General features: G+C 44.9%; 1 protein-coding gene across 5 annotated transcripts in view; it reads right to left on the minus strand.

The window, feature by feature from the left end:
* Positions 1 to 22354, minus strand: part of LOC121588972 (nephrin-like) — a 131227-nt gene that overhangs the window by 105272 nt on the left and 3601 nt on the right. The window lies entirely within an intron of this gene.

Genomic DNA, 22354 nt, shown 5'->3' on the forward strand with positions numbered 1-22354 from the left:
GGCATTTTCATTGAGTGAAGTTGAGTCTGAGATAGCTTCTTCGCGCGTACAACGTTAAGAAATGCTCCGAGTGGGGCTACTGAAGGCACCTTCCCATACCACCACAGTCCAAGTCGGGGAAACTAAGGCGCCCGGGTAAGGTTCTTCCATTACGCGTAGCAAAAAGCTTTTGGATTTATCATAAAATATTTATAACCGCTTCATCTTTTCCGAGAGCTTCGCGAGGGCTCCTGCGGGACTCCACGGGATATGCATGCTGACTTTTTTCTCTCCCTCGCTCCCTCTATCTCTCTCTAACTCTATTTGCGCACTGCTAGCTGCTCAGGGAAAACCAAGGGTGCTGAAGGCCACACTCATGGACGGAAGGAAATGAAAGTAAAATTTCACTTAACCCCAGCGTGGCGGCGGACCGCGGTGAAGCAAACCAGACACGTACCGAAAACAGTAACCGGACCGCCCCGGATACAGCGACTGTGGAGCGTAATGAAAATTACACAGAAACTTTTGCTCGTTTGCCCGTCATGCACGTTTGGTTGTCGAATGAAAATGAAACTATGACAACCGAAAAAAAAAATGTTACAAGCACAAAAGAATGCCAATGTGCACAACGCATTGCGCTTTACATTTTTCTGCGGTACAAACGGTTGCACAAAACTATTTGTCAATTCTGCTAGATTCAACGAGTAAACTCAATCGCGTCACACTTTGTTACTGGTTAGTAGCAAGGTTTGGCTCCAGGGCAAAGCATAAAATTGAGCAGCTAGTGGAGAAGTTGTTCTGCACGACAGTAAACCGAAGCTCGTGGTAGGAACTAAACTCAAAATACAAAAGAAGCTACACCAAAGAAAAGAAATAAGTTAGTCACAATTTTAGTTTAAATAAAGCTTTATAGAAAAAAAACATAAATTGAAACAATATCACACACCATATGTTAAGAATACACTTTAATTATCAAAACGAAATATTGTTTGATAAATTTTAGCACACAAAAAAGGAAAAAAGAAGGCGTTCATTTTGATAATTCTTTTAAAAACATAAAAACCTACCAAAAAAAACATATTGTCATGGATTGTAGTTAAATGTCGTTATTTATAATCCCAACCACCAAGGCCCATCGACAAAAAGGGAAAACAGCGAAATATAGAGCAATTTTCTGAAGTGATCATAACTTAACACCACCATCGGGCGGAAAAAGTATGTGGAACAAAATTTCACACCCTCATTGGCGCACCAACCGGTGCAGCGACAACGCCCTTTTCCGGGTGGCCTGTTTGCATTTCAAATCACCCCAGCATCAACGGGCACCACCGTCTATCCCACGGGAAGTCTCACCGCAATGGAGTAAGCAGGCTCGTAAAAAATAAGGCTCAGCAACAACAACAAAAAAAAAAACAAACAAACACTTTCCCAACACTAAGGAAAGGAAACAAAAATTCTCAACACCCCCTGAAGGAGGAATTCAAATAAAAAAAAAACACTCTCCACATACACAACAGGAAAGCGAAGCAAAGTCCCTTTTTTCTGGGGGAGGCTTGCTCGAACCGATACGGCGGTTACAATTTTTGTGCCTTCCTTTTCCATCATAAAACTGTGAAAATTATGAATCCTGTGGCACGGTTCGTTATGCCCAACACAAACCCACTCACACACAAACACACACTTGCAGACACACTGTCGGTTTTAATTCATGCAACGGTGCCCCGCGGTACTTTCGCGTGATTGAGCAAAGGGAAGGAAATGCGCGAATGCTGGAATTCGAAAACACGCCCATTCGAACGGGGTAACAGGCTGAATTAAGGGGTTGAAAAGGAGAAGGAAAAAAAAGAACAAGTCCACTATGCCACACAAGCTTTTAGCAAAGTGTAAATGAAGGAAATTCTTTTTTCATTATTATTTCCCACGTAGCTTGGGATCGGCTTTACTGGAGAAAAAGTTGTTAAAATAAATTGAAGGGCCTTTTTTAATTTAATCAACCGGGATTCGAGAGGTTGCCCCAGTGAGCGCACGAGCATGTGGAGAAGGTGCCAAGTGAACAATATTATCCGTGACATGAAACCATATTTGCCAAACTTTTTAATTAAACCATCATCCGCCGAAGCGCAGCACAGGTTGCTGCACAAAAGCATCGTTCGCTTTCCGTGCGGGGTTAATTAAGTGGAAGAATATCTCCGTCAGTTTGCCGAAAACGGTGTGCCAATCGTTCCAATGCATTTCATGCGTAGTAATTAATATTGATCAGGTTCGATAAACGCACGAAGGAATATTTCCGAGGAAGATACACATTTTCACAAACAAATAACCCACTGCATAAGAGCGTAACCCTGTACGTTTGCAAGTGCGATGTAACGGCGAAACGTAACCATTACGATGTGAAGCTCGTTTTTTGAACACCTGACAGCATCAAATTTACTGCTGACGAGCACGGTTAAGGCGCAGCTCTAATTTATCTGCACGAGCTAGAGTGCATTGCGAACATTGCATTCGAAATAAAGAAAGCAAAACTGTGTCTCCTCAAGATAAAACGCTCCGCTGGCAAGAAAAGTGCCATCACCAGAACGAATTGCCAGTACATGAACGACTGGGCGAGATGATGGGACCGAATCGCCCTCACATCCAAGCAATGCACCTCTGGAACGATGCACCTAGATGCACAGATACGCACAGGGGGAGCAGCAGAGAGTGCGCGCGCACACGACGATTGCGTCAAAATATGGCACAGACGTGTGTGACAGTTTTATGGTCTCGGCGAGCACCGGCGTGCATCTATGGTGTGTGGTGGCATAGCTCACACCAGCAATAGCTCTCCAAATAGCTCTGCACCCTCTGTCAACTTCAGGACGATCTTCATGCGATCTTGTGCCATTATTATCTGCACTGCCAACTGTTTCCCCAAGGCACGGTGCGCTTTTCGTTCTCCTTCACCCGTTGTTAAACATTCAAGACGTCAGCTCGCAGTGTGTGTTCGTGTGTATTCGTGGGTTCTATGTAACTGGGAACGGAGATGAAAGAGCATAAAATAAATAAAATATATTCACCACTCCATAATATACCAGCGCCCTGCGCAAATTGTCAGGCTCGTCGTGACGCATAAATCAAAAGAAAAAAGGATCCCCTTGGCGCCAACCTTCAAAGTACTGCACACGTCAGCAACAGGTAATGGATGCATGTTAGGCGCAAAAAGAGAAAACTAAAATATAGCATTGTGCACTAAAACAAGGTAAAACTTTTAAGAGCCAAACACTCCAAAAGTAAACGAGTGCATCAAAACCAAACGCCATCGCCTACTGCACCCGCACCTGTACTGAAAGCGTTACAAAAAGCTCGTGTCGCCAACAGGAGGCGAAAGCTTGGATGGTGTTTTTTTTTACTCCCCTTCACTGTAAGCAACGATGGATCAACCATTCATTTCCGTTCTGCTGCTGCTGCATCGACCGTACCGCATGTGAGCGATGCTGAGAAACTTCCACAGAAAAACCACTCCCTAACGACCGTTACCGATCGAACCCAACCCGTAAACGCCGTCAGCTTTCCGCTTGCTCGAGATGCCTTTCTTTCGAGATGCCGCGCGTAAGTTACGCGAACTATTGGAATGCATCTGTCTTTCTTAGCTCTCTATCACATCGTCTTCATCCAGCGAGCATTCCTCGGCTAAAGATTTTACTTTTTACCCATCTGTCCCCCAGGTACCTCGAACCAATCCCTCCTCCGCATGGCGTTCCGGATTGCAAGAGAGTTTTGAGGCGAAAATAATTATTATGAACTTATTAACTACCATCACCTAAGGCACTCTGTGCCATCGTGTCTGTGTGCGTCTGGGGCTGCGATGGTAAGCGGGAACCATCGGGAAGACAATGGAAAAATTATTTGTCACCGTCAGCGTCTTCTTTCCGTTCCGGTTTTGCAAGAAACGGAGTTTCCCTTGGCACCGTGCGGCACTCATGCAACGGTTGCACTGCTCGATGGCTCCAACGGTGCAAAAATCTTTGCATTGGTTTCTGGAGCATTTTTTTGCAACTTTTTTTCTTCTTTGCCACTCGCACGCCTTAACCACCTTCCCACTTTGCTGATTTTACCCGAGTCAAGCACCGGAGGACGTAAGAAAATGAATCATTCTTGGAACGAAAAGTTCCTGTTTTTTGCTCTCAACAAGCAGGAGCTCTTCACGGTCGGGTTAGCGGTGGGTACGTAATTTACATCAACTTTCAAACCCGACCGTCCCATATTTTCGCCGTCAGCCGTAGCGATGAAGCATAATTGAAACAACGGGTGCACGGTGCACGGTGCAACGGGATATCGCGCTCCACGTTAGCAATATATTATATATTCGAACTTTTCCATTTCTTTTGGCCAAAGTCTTACAGGTTAGTGCTGCGCTTTCTCTGCTACCGCACCGGGTGTTTGGAAGTTGGCGGTAACTTTTGCGCTTTAAATAGGGTGAATGAAAATGCTTCTTTCTTCAATTTCGGTGCACACCTTTACGTTCCCGTAATGAAAGTTATTCTTTCTTCAATGCGGTTCATTATTCCAATTAGGTGAATGATTATATTGTACAACGTATCAATTGATGGAACAATTTTAAAGTTCCTTCAGTTCCTTGTTGTGAACGTTCCCAAGACGACACCCTACCTATTCCGGAACGATGCCAAACAACAGTCTCAAAAACAATTAACCATTCATTTATATTTGTGTAATGTGGAAATAAACACTTCAAAAATAGAACCTCATTAAAGTGAAACCAAACTTTGAAACGAACAGACTTCAAATTACTGCGATGTTATGTAATATCATATAACAGAAAGCTTAATTTTAACATAGCTCGTTCTCACCTACTCCATTCCGCCCAGCGAGCAGACATGTACTGGAATTAAAAACAGATTCCCTGGAACGCACGGGTCGCTTCATAAAACATGACTCCTGTACGCGTACCATGCAACCCGACGAAGGTAGCCCCCCGGCTACCGGGAGTTTATTTTTGCCAACCGCTCCGCACAACCATCCGTCATCCGGCGTCACTAGAACTTGCGTTTCCCAAAAGCTTTTGACTGTTTCCCATGCTTCGTGCTAGCGCGTACTTAGACAGCACGAGCGGCGGCGATGCGTACGAAGAAGTGTGTTCGCTATTCGGCAGCATTGCTCCCGCTGCAAACAAGAGAGCGCACCCCCCCCCACCCCCACCCTTAAACAGGCCTTCCTGGCCTTCCGAAATTGTTTACTGCGCCAAAATATTTGCTGCAAACAATCCACCAAACGGCGGTCGTAGAGACAGTGCTCCATCCGCCGATACACAGGCAGGACACCGAGGAGTTCATGTTTTGCTATGGACACAGCCCAAGAAGAAGCGCTGTGTCTTGTTTGCATTTATAGCGTAATATAAGCAATTCTACTCAGCGTTCTTTTTGTTTTTTAGGTGCACATAGATACATCACTGCTGGAGAAATGTACCGCTACTCTGCCGTAAACCACTGCGGACAAGGTGCGTTTTGTGGTGCGTTTACGGTAAGCTCTCAGGGAAGTAAGCAAAAAACGGCACAACGTTTTAAAGTTTCAGCAGGAGTCTATCTATACTAACCAACTACAACCAGGCTAGTCATTTCCTGCTGTTATTAAACGAAAAAAAAGAACACTCTGACACGCGCCACCGAAGCCGAAGGCACTTTCCGCCAGCTCGTATTCATTTCGGGGAATTATGAAACCGTGTAAACAACGGTAGAGCAGTAGCTCCACGGGACAACAGAAGAAAAAAAAAAACAAAAGAACGACCCATTCGCGGTAAAAAGACTCTAGAAATTGTTGAAAATTTCCTGCTCTAGCAAGTAAGTGAAGCCTCCATCTTGGCCAGCTGCGGGAAGGTGTCCTCGCTCACGGTGAACTTCATGGTCAACACCGAACTGATCATTGATATGGCGGAAAGTTTGCTGAATCTCTTTACCGTGCTCGCTTGCTAAGGAAATCTTTTTTGTACATTCTTGTCGTTTTTTCCACTTCTTCTCATTGTGCTTTTCACAGATTCCTGTGCTGAAAGTCGCACGCTTACCGCCACCGACCGGGAGTACGCAGTGTAGCTTAAGCCGCTGCAAGTAGGCGACGACAGTCGCCCGAACAATGTGCCGGCAGTAGCTCTCGGGTAGCCTTGTAACGATAACGTACACATTTGCTGACAAAGTTTGTTTATTTTTATTGAACTACTTAGCAGCGACTTTTTGGACAGTGTTTGAGATTCGCCGAAACTTTGCGGCCAAGGATGCTACTCCCCCTCCCCCTACCCACAGTCCCACGCCAGCCACGTGCGCACGCTCATATTTCCGCCGCTTCCCAGCGCGGATTTGTCTTACAAGCTTTAACGGAGTGCTCTGGGGCGAATTAAACTCATCGTTGCTTACACTCAATGAATGTGTGTATGTGTGTTTGTGTGTGTGTGTGTGTGTGTTTGTGTGTGTGTGTCTTTTTGCTTGTTTTTAGTCTTTTCTTTCATATTTCTTACTTGCCTTTTTTGGAGAATTATTGGAGTTTTTTTCGCTACGGTTTGGGTTGGTTAATCAAGTTAAAGCAATTCCGTGCTGCTTTCTCACTCTCTCCTCTCTCTCTCTCCCTATAGCCCTGATGAAGAGTGATGCAAAATATTGTTGACAAGTAAGTTTACATCACACCCCCCCAAGTTGGATGGAGAGTTATGCCATAATCAAGGTTAATAATGCCTAATGAAAATTGAGCACTTTCCGGCCGCAACCTTCCCGAGGGTCACGCTTAATAGACAGACAGCAGGGGCAAACATCCATGATTTACGTCAAGCAAAATTAGAGCGTTCGTTTTTTTATTTAGCCACAATTTCGAACCCAATTTCAAACAGGCTACATTCGCTGTAAGTAATTTTCTTTCGAAATGAATTCGTTTTTTTTTTCAATCTTTAAATTCAAAAATAGCATTAAATATTCCCATGAGTTATTTTTGAAAATTTATTCGACGCTTTTTTAACGTTCTGAAGCCCCGAAAATGTCTCTTGAGCTATAAATTTAAACAAAAAAGAGAGAGAAAAAAAGGAATACCTTGCAAATCAGTGAGCAAAAACACACGTCACTCACTGATTTATAGATTCTCCCTGACGGTATTGACACTTTTATTTGGCGATCCGGTTACAACAAACTCTACAGCAGCCGAGACAAAAAAAAAATCATCCCAAGTGCTAATCCAAATTTATCGTTCCAAGTTTATCTCTACTCAAATAAAAAACCCTTTGAGGTGAAAGTTGGCAAAACTTTACACTAACCTATGTAAGCTTGTACAGAAAAAAAAAACATCCCATTGTCAAATCCCGCACCATTTGATAGTGCGACAATTCCCAAACAAAAACGGCTCCCAAGCGTAAGAATCTCTTCCAACCCGCTTTACGGAATAAGCTGCTGCTGTGGGGAAACAAAATAAAACAAAAAAAAACGTTCCGTTCGCTCAAAACCATAAAGAAATGGAGAGCATTGGAGTTGTTGAAAGTTTTCAACTTACTACGAGTGGAGTTTTCAATCCTATCGGAAGGTGGAAAAAAATATATATCTCTACTTGAAAAATAGAAACAAGGTGAAAATCCATACAGACTAAAACACGATTCCAATAAGTTTGGTGAGCGTCTGTACAAGAAAACGTTAAACTTGATGCTCAAAGAAGCCTTGGAAATAGTTGCCATTTCGACTGGTTCACTTTTGTTCTATATATTTATATTTATATCTCTCTTTTTTCGTTCTTAGTTTCATTTACCTCTCTCATTCTTTATCGTTTCTCTCGTAGTATCTGTATGCTTTTACATTTTCCTATTTTCTGTAACATTATATTATATTATACGTGACAATCAATAAAATCATCTCAATTTAAATTAAACGATAATTAAATTTCTAGTAAACAAGCTTAAAATAAGGATTTTAAACGAAAGAAAAGCCTCAGATACTTAAGTAAAAATATTCCCTAAATCAAACATTCGTAGAAAATCTAAATTGATTAAAATTCCCACACCAACAGTTTCGAAATTGGTTTGCTCTATCTATTTATATCCATTTTTTTATCCAATCTGTGCAGAAGATAAATCCAACACACCAACTTGTGACGTCAATGTGGAACGCTAAGAATAATTTCTCCATTCATCCATTTATCCTCCCGTCCAACAACAAGGTACTGGATGTACAATCACAGTCGAGCAAATGAGGCCCCCGAGAGTTGCTACAGCGCTTTCTTCTACTAAAGTTTACCTTCTACTATACAGCACCTCCATTGCCGCTCTTGGTGGGCGCTGTACGTTGTTTCTTCCGTTTCGTCCAACCGGCAGGGGAATATTTATGTTCCGAGCGTGAAGCACCGGCCGACCAGGCGACCAGTAACCAACAAGCAAAACGCCCACAAACCCAAACCGCCCTCCCGATCGCATTATAATCATCCGGGCCGGGTTCGCAAAGGTGAATAAAGTTGTCCCTTTCGAAGTACTCGAGAGTCGAGTGTACTGAGCCGACCAACGGTAAACCAAACTTCTTCGTTCATCGATACCATGCTTACGGTGGCCAGTGGCCAAGTATTGCCATTGCTGACCGCCACCTCTCAAAAGGACCGACAGGAACGAGTCAACACTCAACCAGCAACCCACATTGTAACCGCTTTATCTTCTACGGGCAGGGCCTGCTGTCGAAAAACAAGTACCAAATTTTGTGCAGAAAACGAAAATGACCTTCATGTTCAATTTTCTTCCGCTGCTTTCAACACATCCAGAGTTAGCTCGCTGTGGCCGGAATGTTGTTCTTAATCTTGTGTTCCATCTTTATCCCCAGTTGCAGTCGTAGTCTCTCTTTCAGTATGCTTGCTTCGTATACTTTTTCCCCATTCCCATTCACCGTTGCAAGCGTATTTTTACCATCCAGTGTCATTATTTTCTGTTCCACCGGCTCAAAATCCAGCCCGATTCGTCCGACCGCACCACAAACAATCGGTGCACGGAAAGGTACAAAAGATAGAGAACAGCACTTGGCCATTCAAAAAAAAAAACACGAAGAAAAGCAGTCAGCAGCAATCCCAAAAAAAAGAAAAGAAAAGTTGCACGAACGGAAACAACAAACTTTGAGCTTAAGAAGTTCTTGGCCTACAGCGCAAGAAACAGTGCAATCAGTTGGATATACACTGCTGGGTGGCAACAAAAAAAGTGTTGGCTGGATTGGTTTTTTTTTTTGTATTTTTTTCTTTGCCACTCGCACAAGAGCCAACTCAACTAAGAAGCTGTCAACTTCATTGCACCGATAATGCTACCCGGCAGTGACTGTTTTTGCTCATTCATTTTGTGTTTTGTTGAACGTTGCGCCGGGTGTACTTTTTCTTGTATTTTTAAAGCTTTGGCATTGTAAAGATGGCTTCAGTTTTATTCGTCTTTAATTATTTGTGCTTAAATTGGTTGCAAGGAAACAATAAAACACCCCAAAATATCTAAACCCAACATTCCCAAAGCGCAATGCTATTAGGGACATTTCAAACAAGTTTCAATAAAAAGAAAATTACACCCCTAACGCCTAACTTCACTAACAATACAAGCAACCAAAATAGCACAATATGAATTCGTTAGGCATCCACATGCTCCTAAGCTCCAAAACATTTCATTTCGCTCGTCCCGTTCAATTCCAGCATTCCAGCAGCAAGGCGCTACCCCAAACTTACGTCCCCGTGTGTGTCCGGGGCCAAACATTTCCCAAATTCTACCGATGAACAAAATAAAATAAAACCCGGCACCACTACATTCCGCAGAAAGTTTTTGCTTATAATTTACCGACAATCTGCCCGGTGCAGTCAATTTGTGGTTCGCTGCCCGCAAAACCCTAACCGCACCGCTCATCGCTGCAAGAGGGTCTGACAAGCGGCTGCCGACGCCCAAACCAAACCGTGCCAGCACACATGTGCCTCGTCGCCGTCGCTGCTGGAAATGGGGGGGGGGGGGGGGGGGGAGGGGGTGTTGTAACCCGATGGGCAAACCCTATGTCAGCAGGCCCTACCAATCACTGCCAACGACAAACAGACACAAACACGCACACACACATTGTGTGTGGACGTAAATAAAACGTTTGCAAAACTGGCAGCTTTGCGGTCCGGGCGGTTTGCGAGTGTGTTAGCTAGCATGATTTAATTTACTAATTAATTAAGTAATCATTCGTGTTGAACGTATGAAGCACGGCCCTCCCGCGGGCGACAACATACAGATCGCAACAGCCGAAAAGGGAGTGGATGGGACTGGGGTTCTAAACAACATAATGATACGAGTAATGGGAAGCTTTGTTTGGGCTTTGCGGTGAGCGAACCGGTTGGCTGGAGCATATGGATAAATATGGGAGCAGGCGACCGCCATCATTAAGCGTACAAATCAATGCACATTTGTTGCAAATAAATTGGTATGCATTGGGAACAAAATCAAATACGATTGGTGTCTCGAAACAAAATGGTGGAATTTAAATTTAAAAAAAACGTGTGCATGGCTCTATCTCCTAGAAATAGCTCCTTTAGAGCATGAATAATTCCACAAATAGATAGAACCGAAAACTGCTCCACATCATCCAATTGACAGATAGCGACAGTAATAGCACAATATGAGCGCGGTGTCATTATGTGCGCGTGGTTTAAATTTGATTACGCCCATGCATCCCCAACATTACCCACCCATTCATCAGTGTCGCGCTGACACGCTGGTGCAATCATAACTCGACATTTTTCAACAACAATGTGGTTATTTTAGGTAAAGCATTTATGTCACGCCACAAACCGTCGGCTATGCATAACCCAATAGAGTCGCAGAATGAGCGTGGAATGATAAAAGTGTGGTGGGAATTTATTTCCAAAAGTCACAAAACGGCACCCATATACGCACTCAGTCACGATCACTACTATATAATGCAATCGGATGGTCACCACACCGCTGTGTCACCTTGGTGGAGACGTGTGCTCACGAACAAATAGAAGCAGTCCGGCAGTGTTTCGGGTATGCCTTCCCCGCAGTAGCTCACACACCACCGGAAGCTGCAACAACTTTCGAGCTTTCGGTAAAATTGTGTCACGATTTTGTGGTGCTAAAGAGAGCATTACTGCCCTGCTCAACCCGTGGCGATGGTGATAGATTGCGTCTCGTGCGGTACGCGTGCTTCTAGGAAAGTGTCGACTAGCTTGTAATGTCCGGTTTTTGTGCCGAGTACAAGTAATGAAAGGTAAGGAAGAATAGGTTTATAGTTTGTACAGTGAGTTGCTACATGTTAAGATCCTATGGCCTTTTATGTAGTTTTATGATTTGCATGAGTATTCAGGAGAACTGTAATAAGTTAAAGTAAAAAATATTTTATGAAAATATAATTTAATCTACTAACAATACTCATGTAAAACTTTAAGGAGTAATAAAATAATGAGAATCCCACAACTTTCAGTTCATCGAACAACACTCCATCATCGCTCAACATCCACTGCGTGCGCTTAGCTAGTGTTTCTCCCTCCCCAAACACAATTTATTATACCCACATAGAAGCTTCTCCAACGCAGCATCGAACCAAATTTCGCTGCTTGTTGATCGACGTCTCCTTCTCCACTGTTGACATTGATGAAAATTCTAATGAAGCTATCGATTTTTCCCTTCAGCCTGGCGGGGGCAGCATAACGAATCACCCACGAATGTTCTGGTTATTTGCATTGACTTTCCAGCCCCAGAGCAAACCACCTCACTCCAGTGGGTACGAAGCAAGCAGCAATCGATCCGCAAACCGCAACCACTGCACGTTCATCTCAGCTCATTTATTCTGCGGTTTTCTCCCTTCAAAGACGATTGAAATTGGCACCCGTCTCTGACGCATCTCGTGTGTTTGGCAAGACAGAAAAAAAAGTATACGTTCACCATGCTACAACGCGCTCAAAGACGCCGGTCTCGAGCAGCATAAGAAAGAAAAGAAGAAGAAAAATCGGTTGCGCCAATGCAGTCGAGCATTTGCATAAACCGTGCAGTGCCACGTGCGAAATGGCACGTATGCGAGACGCAATGATTATGCAAAGCTAAAGCGATGCGATGTTACTCCCCTTCCTCTTCCCGTTACCTTCACTCAGCAAAAAAAGAAAGAACGTAAATGTATAGCGTCTTCTGTCGGAAGTGATCGTTAGATCGTGTTTGAATCAATCGAAACTTTGCACGTTTTGCAGTGCTTAACACGAAACGCAGCGAACTGGACATGTTTCTACTTCCCGCGAGCAGAACACGCACCGATGGACTAATATTTAACATGCAAATCACAGCCAATGGTAGCCAATTGCTGCCTTGGCTGAGCTGAGAGCAAGGATTCAAGGATCAAATCGAATCAAAATTGGCTCACAAAGCTCCAAACAAAGCCGCCGCCGGGATGTGTACTGTACCGTCTGTTTAAACTGCTTATAAGCTCTCCCAGCGTCACACTTCACACCGCTACACCGATCGCAACCGGCAAAAGTCAAACAGGTTCTGTTTCTCCGGTTGCTTCTCCGGGCGACAAATCCGTCCGCATTAACAAACTCCCGCCTCCATTCGTAGTCCACGGTGAACCACGGTACGGCGCGCGAGTGTGTGTGTTCGTGTGTGTGTGTGTGTGTGTTGGACTCAGCCAAGCAAAGAAACAAACCGAACCAACCACCCTTCTCCTGCGTTGCTTGTGCCAATTGTAAGCCAATGAGCATTGTGAATGCTCTCTGGCAGCGCGTAAGCTTTTACTTCGGTCGCCTGTCAGTCACACCGCGCAGGGTGGAAGGTACAGCACCGTGACGCACAAAATCTGTCAATGGTTCAATGCTCCGTGCGGCTGTTTGCATCGTACTGGCAGCCAAGCTACGGTAGAGAATCGTCCTGAACGCCAACCAGAGGGAAAGTTTTACAATCGTCATAATCATTTCACTTGTCGGATAATCTCACCGACACTCCGACATTCCGATTGGACGCTAGGACAGAGAGAAGAAAGCAAGGCACAAGTTCTATGGTTGTGAAGGTATCAGTACAAGAAGCGTTTGTCAGTGATGGGTAAGTCTAATGGGGACACGTACTGAACTGAACGCGGTTTCAGTTCATTTATTTAACAGAAAAGCACATTTTTAGCACTCTCTGTTTCTTCTATGTAGCCATTTTTGCTTTTTATGTGTTTAAATATTTAAAATATTTCAAATCACAATATTTAAAAGAATATTTTTTGGGGATGGTTGAGAATCATTTCAAGCATACACTTATGAAGCTGGAAAGCTTAGCAGTAAATCGAACAAATCCATCGCTGTGGTGTAAACGCGTAACGATCAACTTAACGCAAAGCTCCATAATTTCAGGTATCATGAAATTACACGCAAAGCTTACGTACCTGTCTGTGCACATCGTAAGCTAACTATCGCACATATGCTTTAACACCCCTATCATCCTCAGCAGACCTTCTTCATACACTTCTCATTAATGCCGCCCACCTAAACCGTCTCTAAATCTGCAAATACGACCACCATCATCGAAACGGTGTACCTCTTTTATGTCCTTTTTCCATGGGTAGCCAGCATTTGAAACACACACACATATGCAGCTTCCCGTTGACTCTCCCAGACAGATATAAAACAACAAGCCCGGTAAGCTTAGCAGTAAAAAACCCGGTACAACAAGTTTAAAGGTTAGCTAAGTTGCCTCAAACATCGTTTGATGGGACTCCGACCTGAACCCGTTAGATTGGGTCGATTTCCTACACCTTACTTGAAGTCAAAAGGGAAAAGTGAGACTGTCGCCTGTGTATGTGCGTGCGTGTGTGTGTGTTGCAAAACAATCCCAACAACAGCAGTGACAACTTTTCCTCGCTCCTCGCCGCCGCCATAATCAGCCGCCGTCATCCCGCTCATTGTGTCAAAGGCACTTCAGCGTGTTCGTTATTGACTGCGGAAAATTCGGTGCGTACGATGTTGGTTTGGTTTTGGTTGTTTTGTGTTTGTGTTCCTTTGCTGTCCCGGCTAATCCTTCTCCACACCCCTGCAGAAGCGGCACGGATCGAAAGGGGAAAAAGGATACATTTTATGTGCGTTTTATTGCGTCATGCGGCGGATGTTGCGAACTAAGTTCATTAGCAGCTCGAGCGCACAGGAAAGGGAAGCGCTGCTGCAAAGAAAAAAAAAACCACCCACTGGCAGACATTGTACGCTAAAGCGAATGCTTTTCTCAGTGTGGAACTGTTGGCAACAATCACAGATGACAGGCACAATTCTTCTAATGGGCCTGCCCTTAGCCAGCTGTTGTGGTGTAATTGGAAAGAGCATTGTGGTCGTCTGATGGAAGCGCAGAGAAAAGTAGGCAAAAATCAACGCGAAATTCACTAATAGCTGGTGGGTAACGGGGTGACAAAATGTATAAAATAATTAAAATAAAAAAAAAATTGGCTGTAACCCCATCATTACCTGCATCCTGATTAACGCTCGCTCAAGAACGGCACCATTCTCGGAAGGACAATGAAGCCCACTACGGGGAAATGTTTACACTAGCAGCCGGATTGTTTGATGCAAAAAAAAAAATTGAAATTAAATTTTCCAAATCCAAAAAAACGTGCCCATTGCCGTACAAAATGTTGTTTGCGGTGCTTTGCTGCATAGCATTCATATTCATCTCCATGCAAAGCTTCTCTGGAGTCCGCTGTGCTCATGGAAAAGGTTCCAAGCTGTGTGCTGCTTGTATTTAAATTAGCCCTCAGCCTGTCTATTCCTCATCACTCTATTCATGTTCGTTCGTGCTCGTCCTGATATGCATGGCTTCAGTTTGAAAGTTTTTCAACACTACCACCACCACCACCACCAACCTACCAATGGCGAATGGCAGGCAGGACAACGCCAACACTGTCCACTAATGAACTCCGCAAAGCTGGCTGCCTGCAACCCGAACCCGTGTATGGCTAAATTTATACACAAACTCCTAATGAAACGATTTTTAACCACGCAGTTGCAAAAGCAACAGCTCAAGCAACAGTGAACAAAAAGCCGCACGCTTATGAGGGATGATCATTACTCGTTTGGGTTAGCGTAGTGTAGTGCAGCTTTTACTGCATATTTTTGCGCTGCAGTGCACATGAAAAGGATGATGCATCTTTTCAGAGCAAATCCCATTTATCTACGTTTTTGATGCTGGCGAAACAAGCGGGCATGACATGGTCATGGTGCGTTTTTGTTTGCACCTTTGCTAGGCACATTCATATGAGTTTAGGCGTTGCTTTCAATGGTACAAATACCGAGAGAAAATTAAATATAAACACTTTTTATTGAAAGCTAGTTTGAACTTTACATACAACGGACTAGATTAATTAGAGTCAAAATGACATCATTTGTTAAATTGATGTGATGATTACATAAAAAATTGCATTTTGTAATTTCTAAACCAACCATATCAAACATATGAAGCAGAAATATATTGTAGATTATAAGTTAAGAAAAACGGGTATATTAATGTTTATCCAAGAAGGTTTCAACATTGAGTCTTTATAGTTCAATTAACGAAGTGTGAAGTAAGTTACATATTGTTGCTCGTTTGGGAAGGTATTCGCGAAGATGGCATGTAACATGTGTTTAGTAGTTATTTCTTGGCGGCACCCTGAAGTCAGACTCCCATTATCTGACCATTAGTTTCACCCATTATCTGACTTTGAGGCTTTCTGAGAAGTTCAGAAACCATGTATCGGAATACCACTGTTTTTAATTTATTGATGAGGGTAGTCTTTTACCTATTGTTCTGCAAAAATCAGGCCGATATCGTTAAAAATCTTTTAAAAAATCGTTTTAAGACGGCGTAACTTGTATGAGGTAAACTGTAAGTTGAGTTGTCTCTTTCCCTTAACAAAATGGTCATATAGCCAGCCACTATTTGTCGATATGGTGCTAAAATTTTTGAATTATCGTTATTAGTTAGTAGCGTTTTGAGAATTCAGCATTTGTACTTCGTACGTCGTTGTGCGAAGGCCATAAACGAGGTTTGAAGAACTGTCCAGGTAGCCTCAAAGTTTGCATAGATCTAGAGCATTGCATATGAATTATCTAATTTCCCAATTATAAATTTTTATCAACTGCTTTGGTTATTATAATGTTTGTTCCATGATTCCTTATTTCTACACAATGAAATATACATGATAGATAATCTGTTATTAAATTATTAATTGGAGCCTACCTAAAAAATATAGATATGATTCTAGGTCGAAGAATAAGTCCTAAATTACCTCCTCCCTCCCCTCCCATCAACAGCGGTTCGCGAGAATATTCTTATCCCTCATCCGGCCCGCGATCCAAAACGAGTTTGGCATCACTGATCTAAATTGACCTTATTTTCCAACCGTTCCATTGTATTCATTATAGAGGTATGTATCATTTAGCTGTTGTTTTATGGAGACATCAACACATGCAGTGATGTATCAACACACTGTAGAGAGAACTAGGGGCTTTTGGTATGTTAATAAACCCTTCGAAAAATAATCTTCAATCGACACCAAGTCCTCATTCTTGTAACACTTTTTCAACGGTTTTACCACAAAATATCATTAGCTAGAAACGAAATCCAAAAGTTAAATTAAGCAGTGGTTTTGAATGTTTAATTTTTAACTGAAATAAAAACATTTTTGTTCCATTATTTGTTGCTTCAAAACCCCACATTAATTGAACGCTCGACGCTCAAACGCATCCACGATCAAATTCCACATAATTATTATAATCGCGTAAGCTTTCACCGTAAACACCGTGCACTATGCGTACACGGACCTTAGGGGAAAACCGAGCAAATTGTGGGGGCCATTAGTTGGTAGAAGAAGAAACAATTATACTGCGAACCCGGGCTCGTAAAGCGGTAAACAAGATTTTACAACATGCAATACTTTCATCCCCTGCACACGGTCCATTTTTCCGACGAATTAATACCATCTACCAGCCGTAGAAGCGGAGAACTTATTCGCTCACAGACCGAGACCCTATCATCAATCGACCGTGAAGCGGCCGAAAATCCAACCATGACGGGAATTGCCGCTTGATTTTTCACTGCTTTTTGGTTGCCGGACGAATTGCGAGAGAGAGAAAAAGAGCTTGACCTTCACCTTACGAGTTTTGTGGCCCGCTCCACCCGCCACGAGCTTAACGCATTATTCACCGTTTAAACTTCCTAAATTGGAACGAACGGATGTGCAGCAAGAGAGGGCGCCAAACCGAACCGTAGTAAAGGTAAGAGAGACAACAACAGCAATCAAATGAACAAAAAAAAAAGAAGGTACAACAAAAACATTAACAAGCAAATGTACGCCCTAAGCACCACCGAACACTTTGGGGCAAAATATTCAAATTTGTTCGTGCCATTTGTTGGGCGAGCTACTTTGCCGAAAGCCCGTAGCCCCGTGAGTGAGTACGAGAGCAGCCACGTTGGCCATGCGCCGTGAAAAACTTTTGCACAAACAGAAGCAAGCAACTACGAACCACAAAAAAAGGAATGCTAGTACGTAATGCCAGTGAGGTGTATTGTGCGAGCCGGCCGAGTGAAGGAGAGATCGAATCGTACAAACCCCGTCCCGTCCGGCCAAATATCTAGGGCATCGGTGATGTGCCAGGATCGTGCCAGGAGACGAAATAACGAAAACTGAACACACACACACAAACTAGCGACCGTGGTGTGGAGCGTGGGGGAGCATAAGCAATCATTATTATTTTATACAAAATTTCACTGGTTTTCATGTGCCTTTTTTCCTGTTTATTTTGTTAGCCTATCGTCTGTCCCGATGCTCCAGTGCTTTCTTTCTATTTTCCTTTCTGCACCAAACTGCCCAACCATCAAATCAAACTGGCCAAAGCAATGAAACAAAGCAGCAATGAAACTTTTCTCGTTTAGCTTCTTTTTTTTGTTGTTGTTTTGTTTTTGAGTTCCCCCAGACCCCAGACTGTGTGGCGAATACAATGTTTCGAGTATTTGCCGTACGCTCTTGAACGTTCAGTCCCATGTGCAAAAAAAAAGTAGCTAGCTGACCCCACAAACTCGCTCTCTAGCACATCAGAGTGTGTGTTTCCTTTGCGGGGGCCAAAGGAAAGTTGGATAAGCTACTCATTTTTACATTTTTCATCTGCAAACAAATCAACAACAGCAACAAAAAACCGACAGCAAAAGGAAGAAGAAAAAACTCCCGAGCGTTGATGATGGTATGAAAGGCAAATTTACCGTGTTTGATTGATGCCCAGACATTCGTCCTTAAAACCGAACCGCAATGGGGCGAGGGGAAATGAGCGGCAGGTGCTTGTTGACGGGTGGGTACCGGTGGGTTGCGCTCACTCCCACAGCAAAGGCAGACACGCACACACACACATAAATACCCTTGCACAAGGAAGAGAGTCTAAAAAATCCATCAATCAACACGCTCGCCCGGATACGCAAAGTATTATGAATTTTTAAAGGTGTATTTATCGACCGCAACGGTCGAAGCCCTTTTTTTCCCCCTCAGTCCGGGCTTCAGTGAAGGAGGGTTGCGTTTCTTTAAGTGGAAACCGTTTGGATCGTACACACCGTTCTGCCCCGTTCTTCACATCGGCACGGGAAGGTGTTTGTCGATTGGAACGGAGTAAGACATAAAACTTAATGTGAGCACATTTGCTGGTCGACCCTGGGGCGGCCGCAAAGGAACCTTCTTCTTCTTCTTCTTCTTTGGCTCAACAACCGATGCCGGTCAAGGCCTGCCAACACACTTGTGGGGTTGGCTTTCAGTGACTTATTGATTTCCCCCCATAGCAGGATAGTCAGTCCTACGTATGGCGGCACGGTCTATTTGGGGCTTGAACCCATGACGGGCATGTTGGCAACCCATGACGGGCAAAGGAACCTACAGAGGGGAAATGCACTATTTTGCCGGTTCCATGTGAAAGTGTGTGTGTGTGTTTATGAGTAACAGTAACAAACCCCTTTTGCATTAAAAGTTACGATAACGTTCCTTGGCTGTTGGCGTCACTTTTGAAGCCGATCGTTGTGAAGAAATGATTCGTTTGAGATAAATTCACTCTTTGGTATGAAATTTCCCCCCGAGAAACAGGATAGTCTTTCAATAAACAGTGAACGCTCTAAGCAAAAGCGCTCATACATACATATTTTAAAGTGGTTTCTATAAATTACTGCTTGGCAGACAATCACGAAGCATTATGCTTCACTGCTCCTCTGCCTGAAGCGTCTGCCTCGTGTGTTGAGAAATTTCCAATTTGCTCCTTCACAAAACCCATCGCTTGCTGCAGAGCTCCTCAACACGGCCCGGCCCACACTTCGAGCGGCATGTTCTGATTTAAATGTAAAAGTTAAATCAACCTAAATTGCTACATGCTTCCATCCATCCGCCCAAGGGTGGTTTTCCCTTTTGCAAATGGCTCACTTGGACAAGAAGCTCCAGGAAACACAGAGGCGCTCCAGCGTTTGCATGGTCGGCCAAAGGCACGTGAAATGCGAGCCCGATAGGAAATAGCCATATCTTTCCGGGTGAGCAGAGATTTGTCGATGGGCAGGTTTTGCCCCCCCCCGACCCGACCCGACCGCTCGGGTGAAAGCACACGGTGAGGTTTGGAAACGGGTTTAGATGATCGTAGCTGCTCGCTACCATCATTATTACAACTCATTACGGGCGCCGGGCATGCTGGAAGTGCAGCCAAAACTGCCGGGGAGTGAAAAAACAGGACCTCCAACATGCACTCTATGCATGCCCCAAATTGTCGATCGGCTCGAACAACGACGGCACCGACTGGATACCACACATCGATGGAGAGTAGGCGAGGGCCACATCTACAGCCGCTTGCTGCGCTGCTGGCAACAAGCATTCCAGACACTGCGCCCCGTGCAGCCTCCCTGCATAGAGCATTAAATTTCCAACCAGCCAAAAAACAAGCCATTCAGCCAGCATCCTTTCATCCTTTAACACTGATTTTACTCAATGTTTCTTCATGTTGGGGTGGTCGGGGTTTTTTGGAACGTGGCCACGTTGTACGCTTCTCTCCAGCCTTTATTTTTTTTTTTTTGGGTCATAAACTTGCTCGAAGGGACGGCCGGAGAGACGTTCGTAGCATAAAAATATTCCCCACAGCACCCAACACCCAACACCCGTTCCCGAATGAATTGTTCCCGGAGCGCACTGGAGCACACTACACAAGTGAATCCTAACAACTTCCGCATCGTGCATGCACCCGCTCACTCTCCCTCTCTCTCTCTCTCGCTTTCTTTCCCCCTGCGTGCCATCAGCTGAATAATCCAATTGTTTTAATCAGTGGCCTACGATCAGGTGCAGACGGCGGGGCAGCTCTCGAGTAGAGCAACGGGCAGCAAACTTTTCCATTGTTTCCCGTCCATCTTCCGGCCCGGTGCGGGGTTTTTCATCCGCGCCCGCTTTCCCGGAAAGCAGCCGTCCACTCACCGGACCGCCGAGTGCGAAACGAGCCTTCGAGAGGGAGCCTTTATCCCACACCCGGCGCGCAGCCTTCGCATCGTACGATCGGGGGAGTGGACCGAGCCGACCAGAAGACAACAAGCGGAAAAAACAGCCACAAGGTACATCCCCGAACCAAAGTTTCGTTTCCATGAATCTAGCGCATACGCAATGGTCTGCGAAAGGGGGGATCATTTGCCGTGTGCCGAGAGGGCGGACTGGTAGGGCAATCCCTTACATGCGTTCATTCGCCACACATACACACACACAGGAATGGTTGGGATGGATTAAAGGCAAAGCCTTGCCTTTCTGCGGCTGCCTTGTTACGGCGTCCGTGTGCTGCTTGGCTTGGGCTGAGGCTGAGCATTTCTGCCTCTTTTTTTGCTATATTCTTCATCCCTTCCTCAACTTCCTAGTTGCGTTCTAAAGCCGGGGGGAAAAAAGAAGAAAAGATCCGGCCGAGAAGAGCTTAACTAGCACCCGTGATAGGTAACCGACCAGTACCCGGAGACAACTATAGAAACAACCTATTACGTGCCCCGGCGCGCTGTGGCACCGAGAATCACGCTCACGAGATTCATTTCAATTCGCCGCTGGGGGGCAGAGGGGGGACCCAGCAACGGGGTGATAACGAGGGGGAGGGGAGGGTTGGGACTTGTCGTCCAGTACACTAGAATTCACCATTTTATGGCACCACCGTACTTTCACGTACGGCTCGGTGTGTTTGCATACGTACCAAATCCGCACGCACCAGCTTCCGTTGATTATCTTCCAACCCAGTCTGGTTGCGGAAAGGCCTGACCAGCGAGGGCCTACAGAGTGCCCCCATGGGTTACGGGATGAGACGGGGGGGGTGGTGCAAAATGAAATAGACAACAAATTTACATTCACAAAAGCCCGGCCCCACCCGGGCACGCAGCAGCATTCCACTTAATCGTACGCACACACACACACACACACACTCACGCAGTGGACGCGTATGGGTTACGCTCCCCAGCTCTACCACCAAAAAAGTTTGACCAAGAACGACAAAAAACGAGTTGACCTCTGGACGGGGCAGAGTGGGGGATGTAAAAATTGAAATAAACCCACAACACTCATACCCAGTTCCCGCATCCTTTTTCCGGCGCGAAGGGAATGGAGACACTATACAGGGGAGGGCGGTCCATGTTCCGCATGATGCTGCTGCTGGTGCTGCTGGTGGGTACACACACTGTTGGAAGTTATGTCGCTCGATGTACACCGCACCAGCACGTGGTTTGAGCATCAAAACAGCAGCTTCCTGGGCAGCGCAACGCGGATGAAACCGGGGCTCGGAGCGCAGCGGACCGGTTCGGTCCGACCCGTCCACATCAAACAGCAGCAGCGGCACGTACCACCCCTGTAGTGTAGTGGAGTGTCCTCGGCCTGCCCTGGAGTGAGTCACTTTGCATTATTACATTACGTACGCAAACGACCGGTTCAGGTCAGTTATTTCGTTATTTTCGGCGCAAAGAGACCGGTCAAGGAGGGGGGGCGAGCCTTTTTGACTTTCATAGCTTCGGTTAGTTAAACGCGCCCTGTCAGTAGCAAAACTAGGGGCTAAGCTACGGTCGTAAGTACGCTTGGCAATGGATGGAAGATGTCCGTGTGGTAGAGTTGGTTCGCCGTGCCATTCTTTAAAGCAACTGCTGCGTTGTGCCGTACCTGCCCGGCGCAAGCAGTGTGTTTGGAGGGGTTGAATAGCAAGCAAAAGCATTTTAAGCGAATATAAGTATCCGGGGCATGGGTCATATTTGTGAAGAGTGCAAGTCAAGCAGATCGCCCGTCAAGCAGATGCTCTTGGAGTATCTTTGCCCAACCATTGTGTGGAGTAAGATGCTTGGAATGTCTTTGGGGCCATGCAATCGAACAGTCAGTTCAGTGTAGCGCTCCTCACTTCGCAAAGGAGAGTA

This window comes from Anopheles merus, chromosome 2R, assembly GCF_017562075.2.
Source record: "Anopheles merus strain MAF chromosome 2R, AmerM5.1, whole genome shotgun sequence".
NCBI classification, from domain to species: Eukaryota; Metazoa; Arthropoda; class Insecta; order Diptera; family Culicidae; genus Anopheles; species Anopheles merus.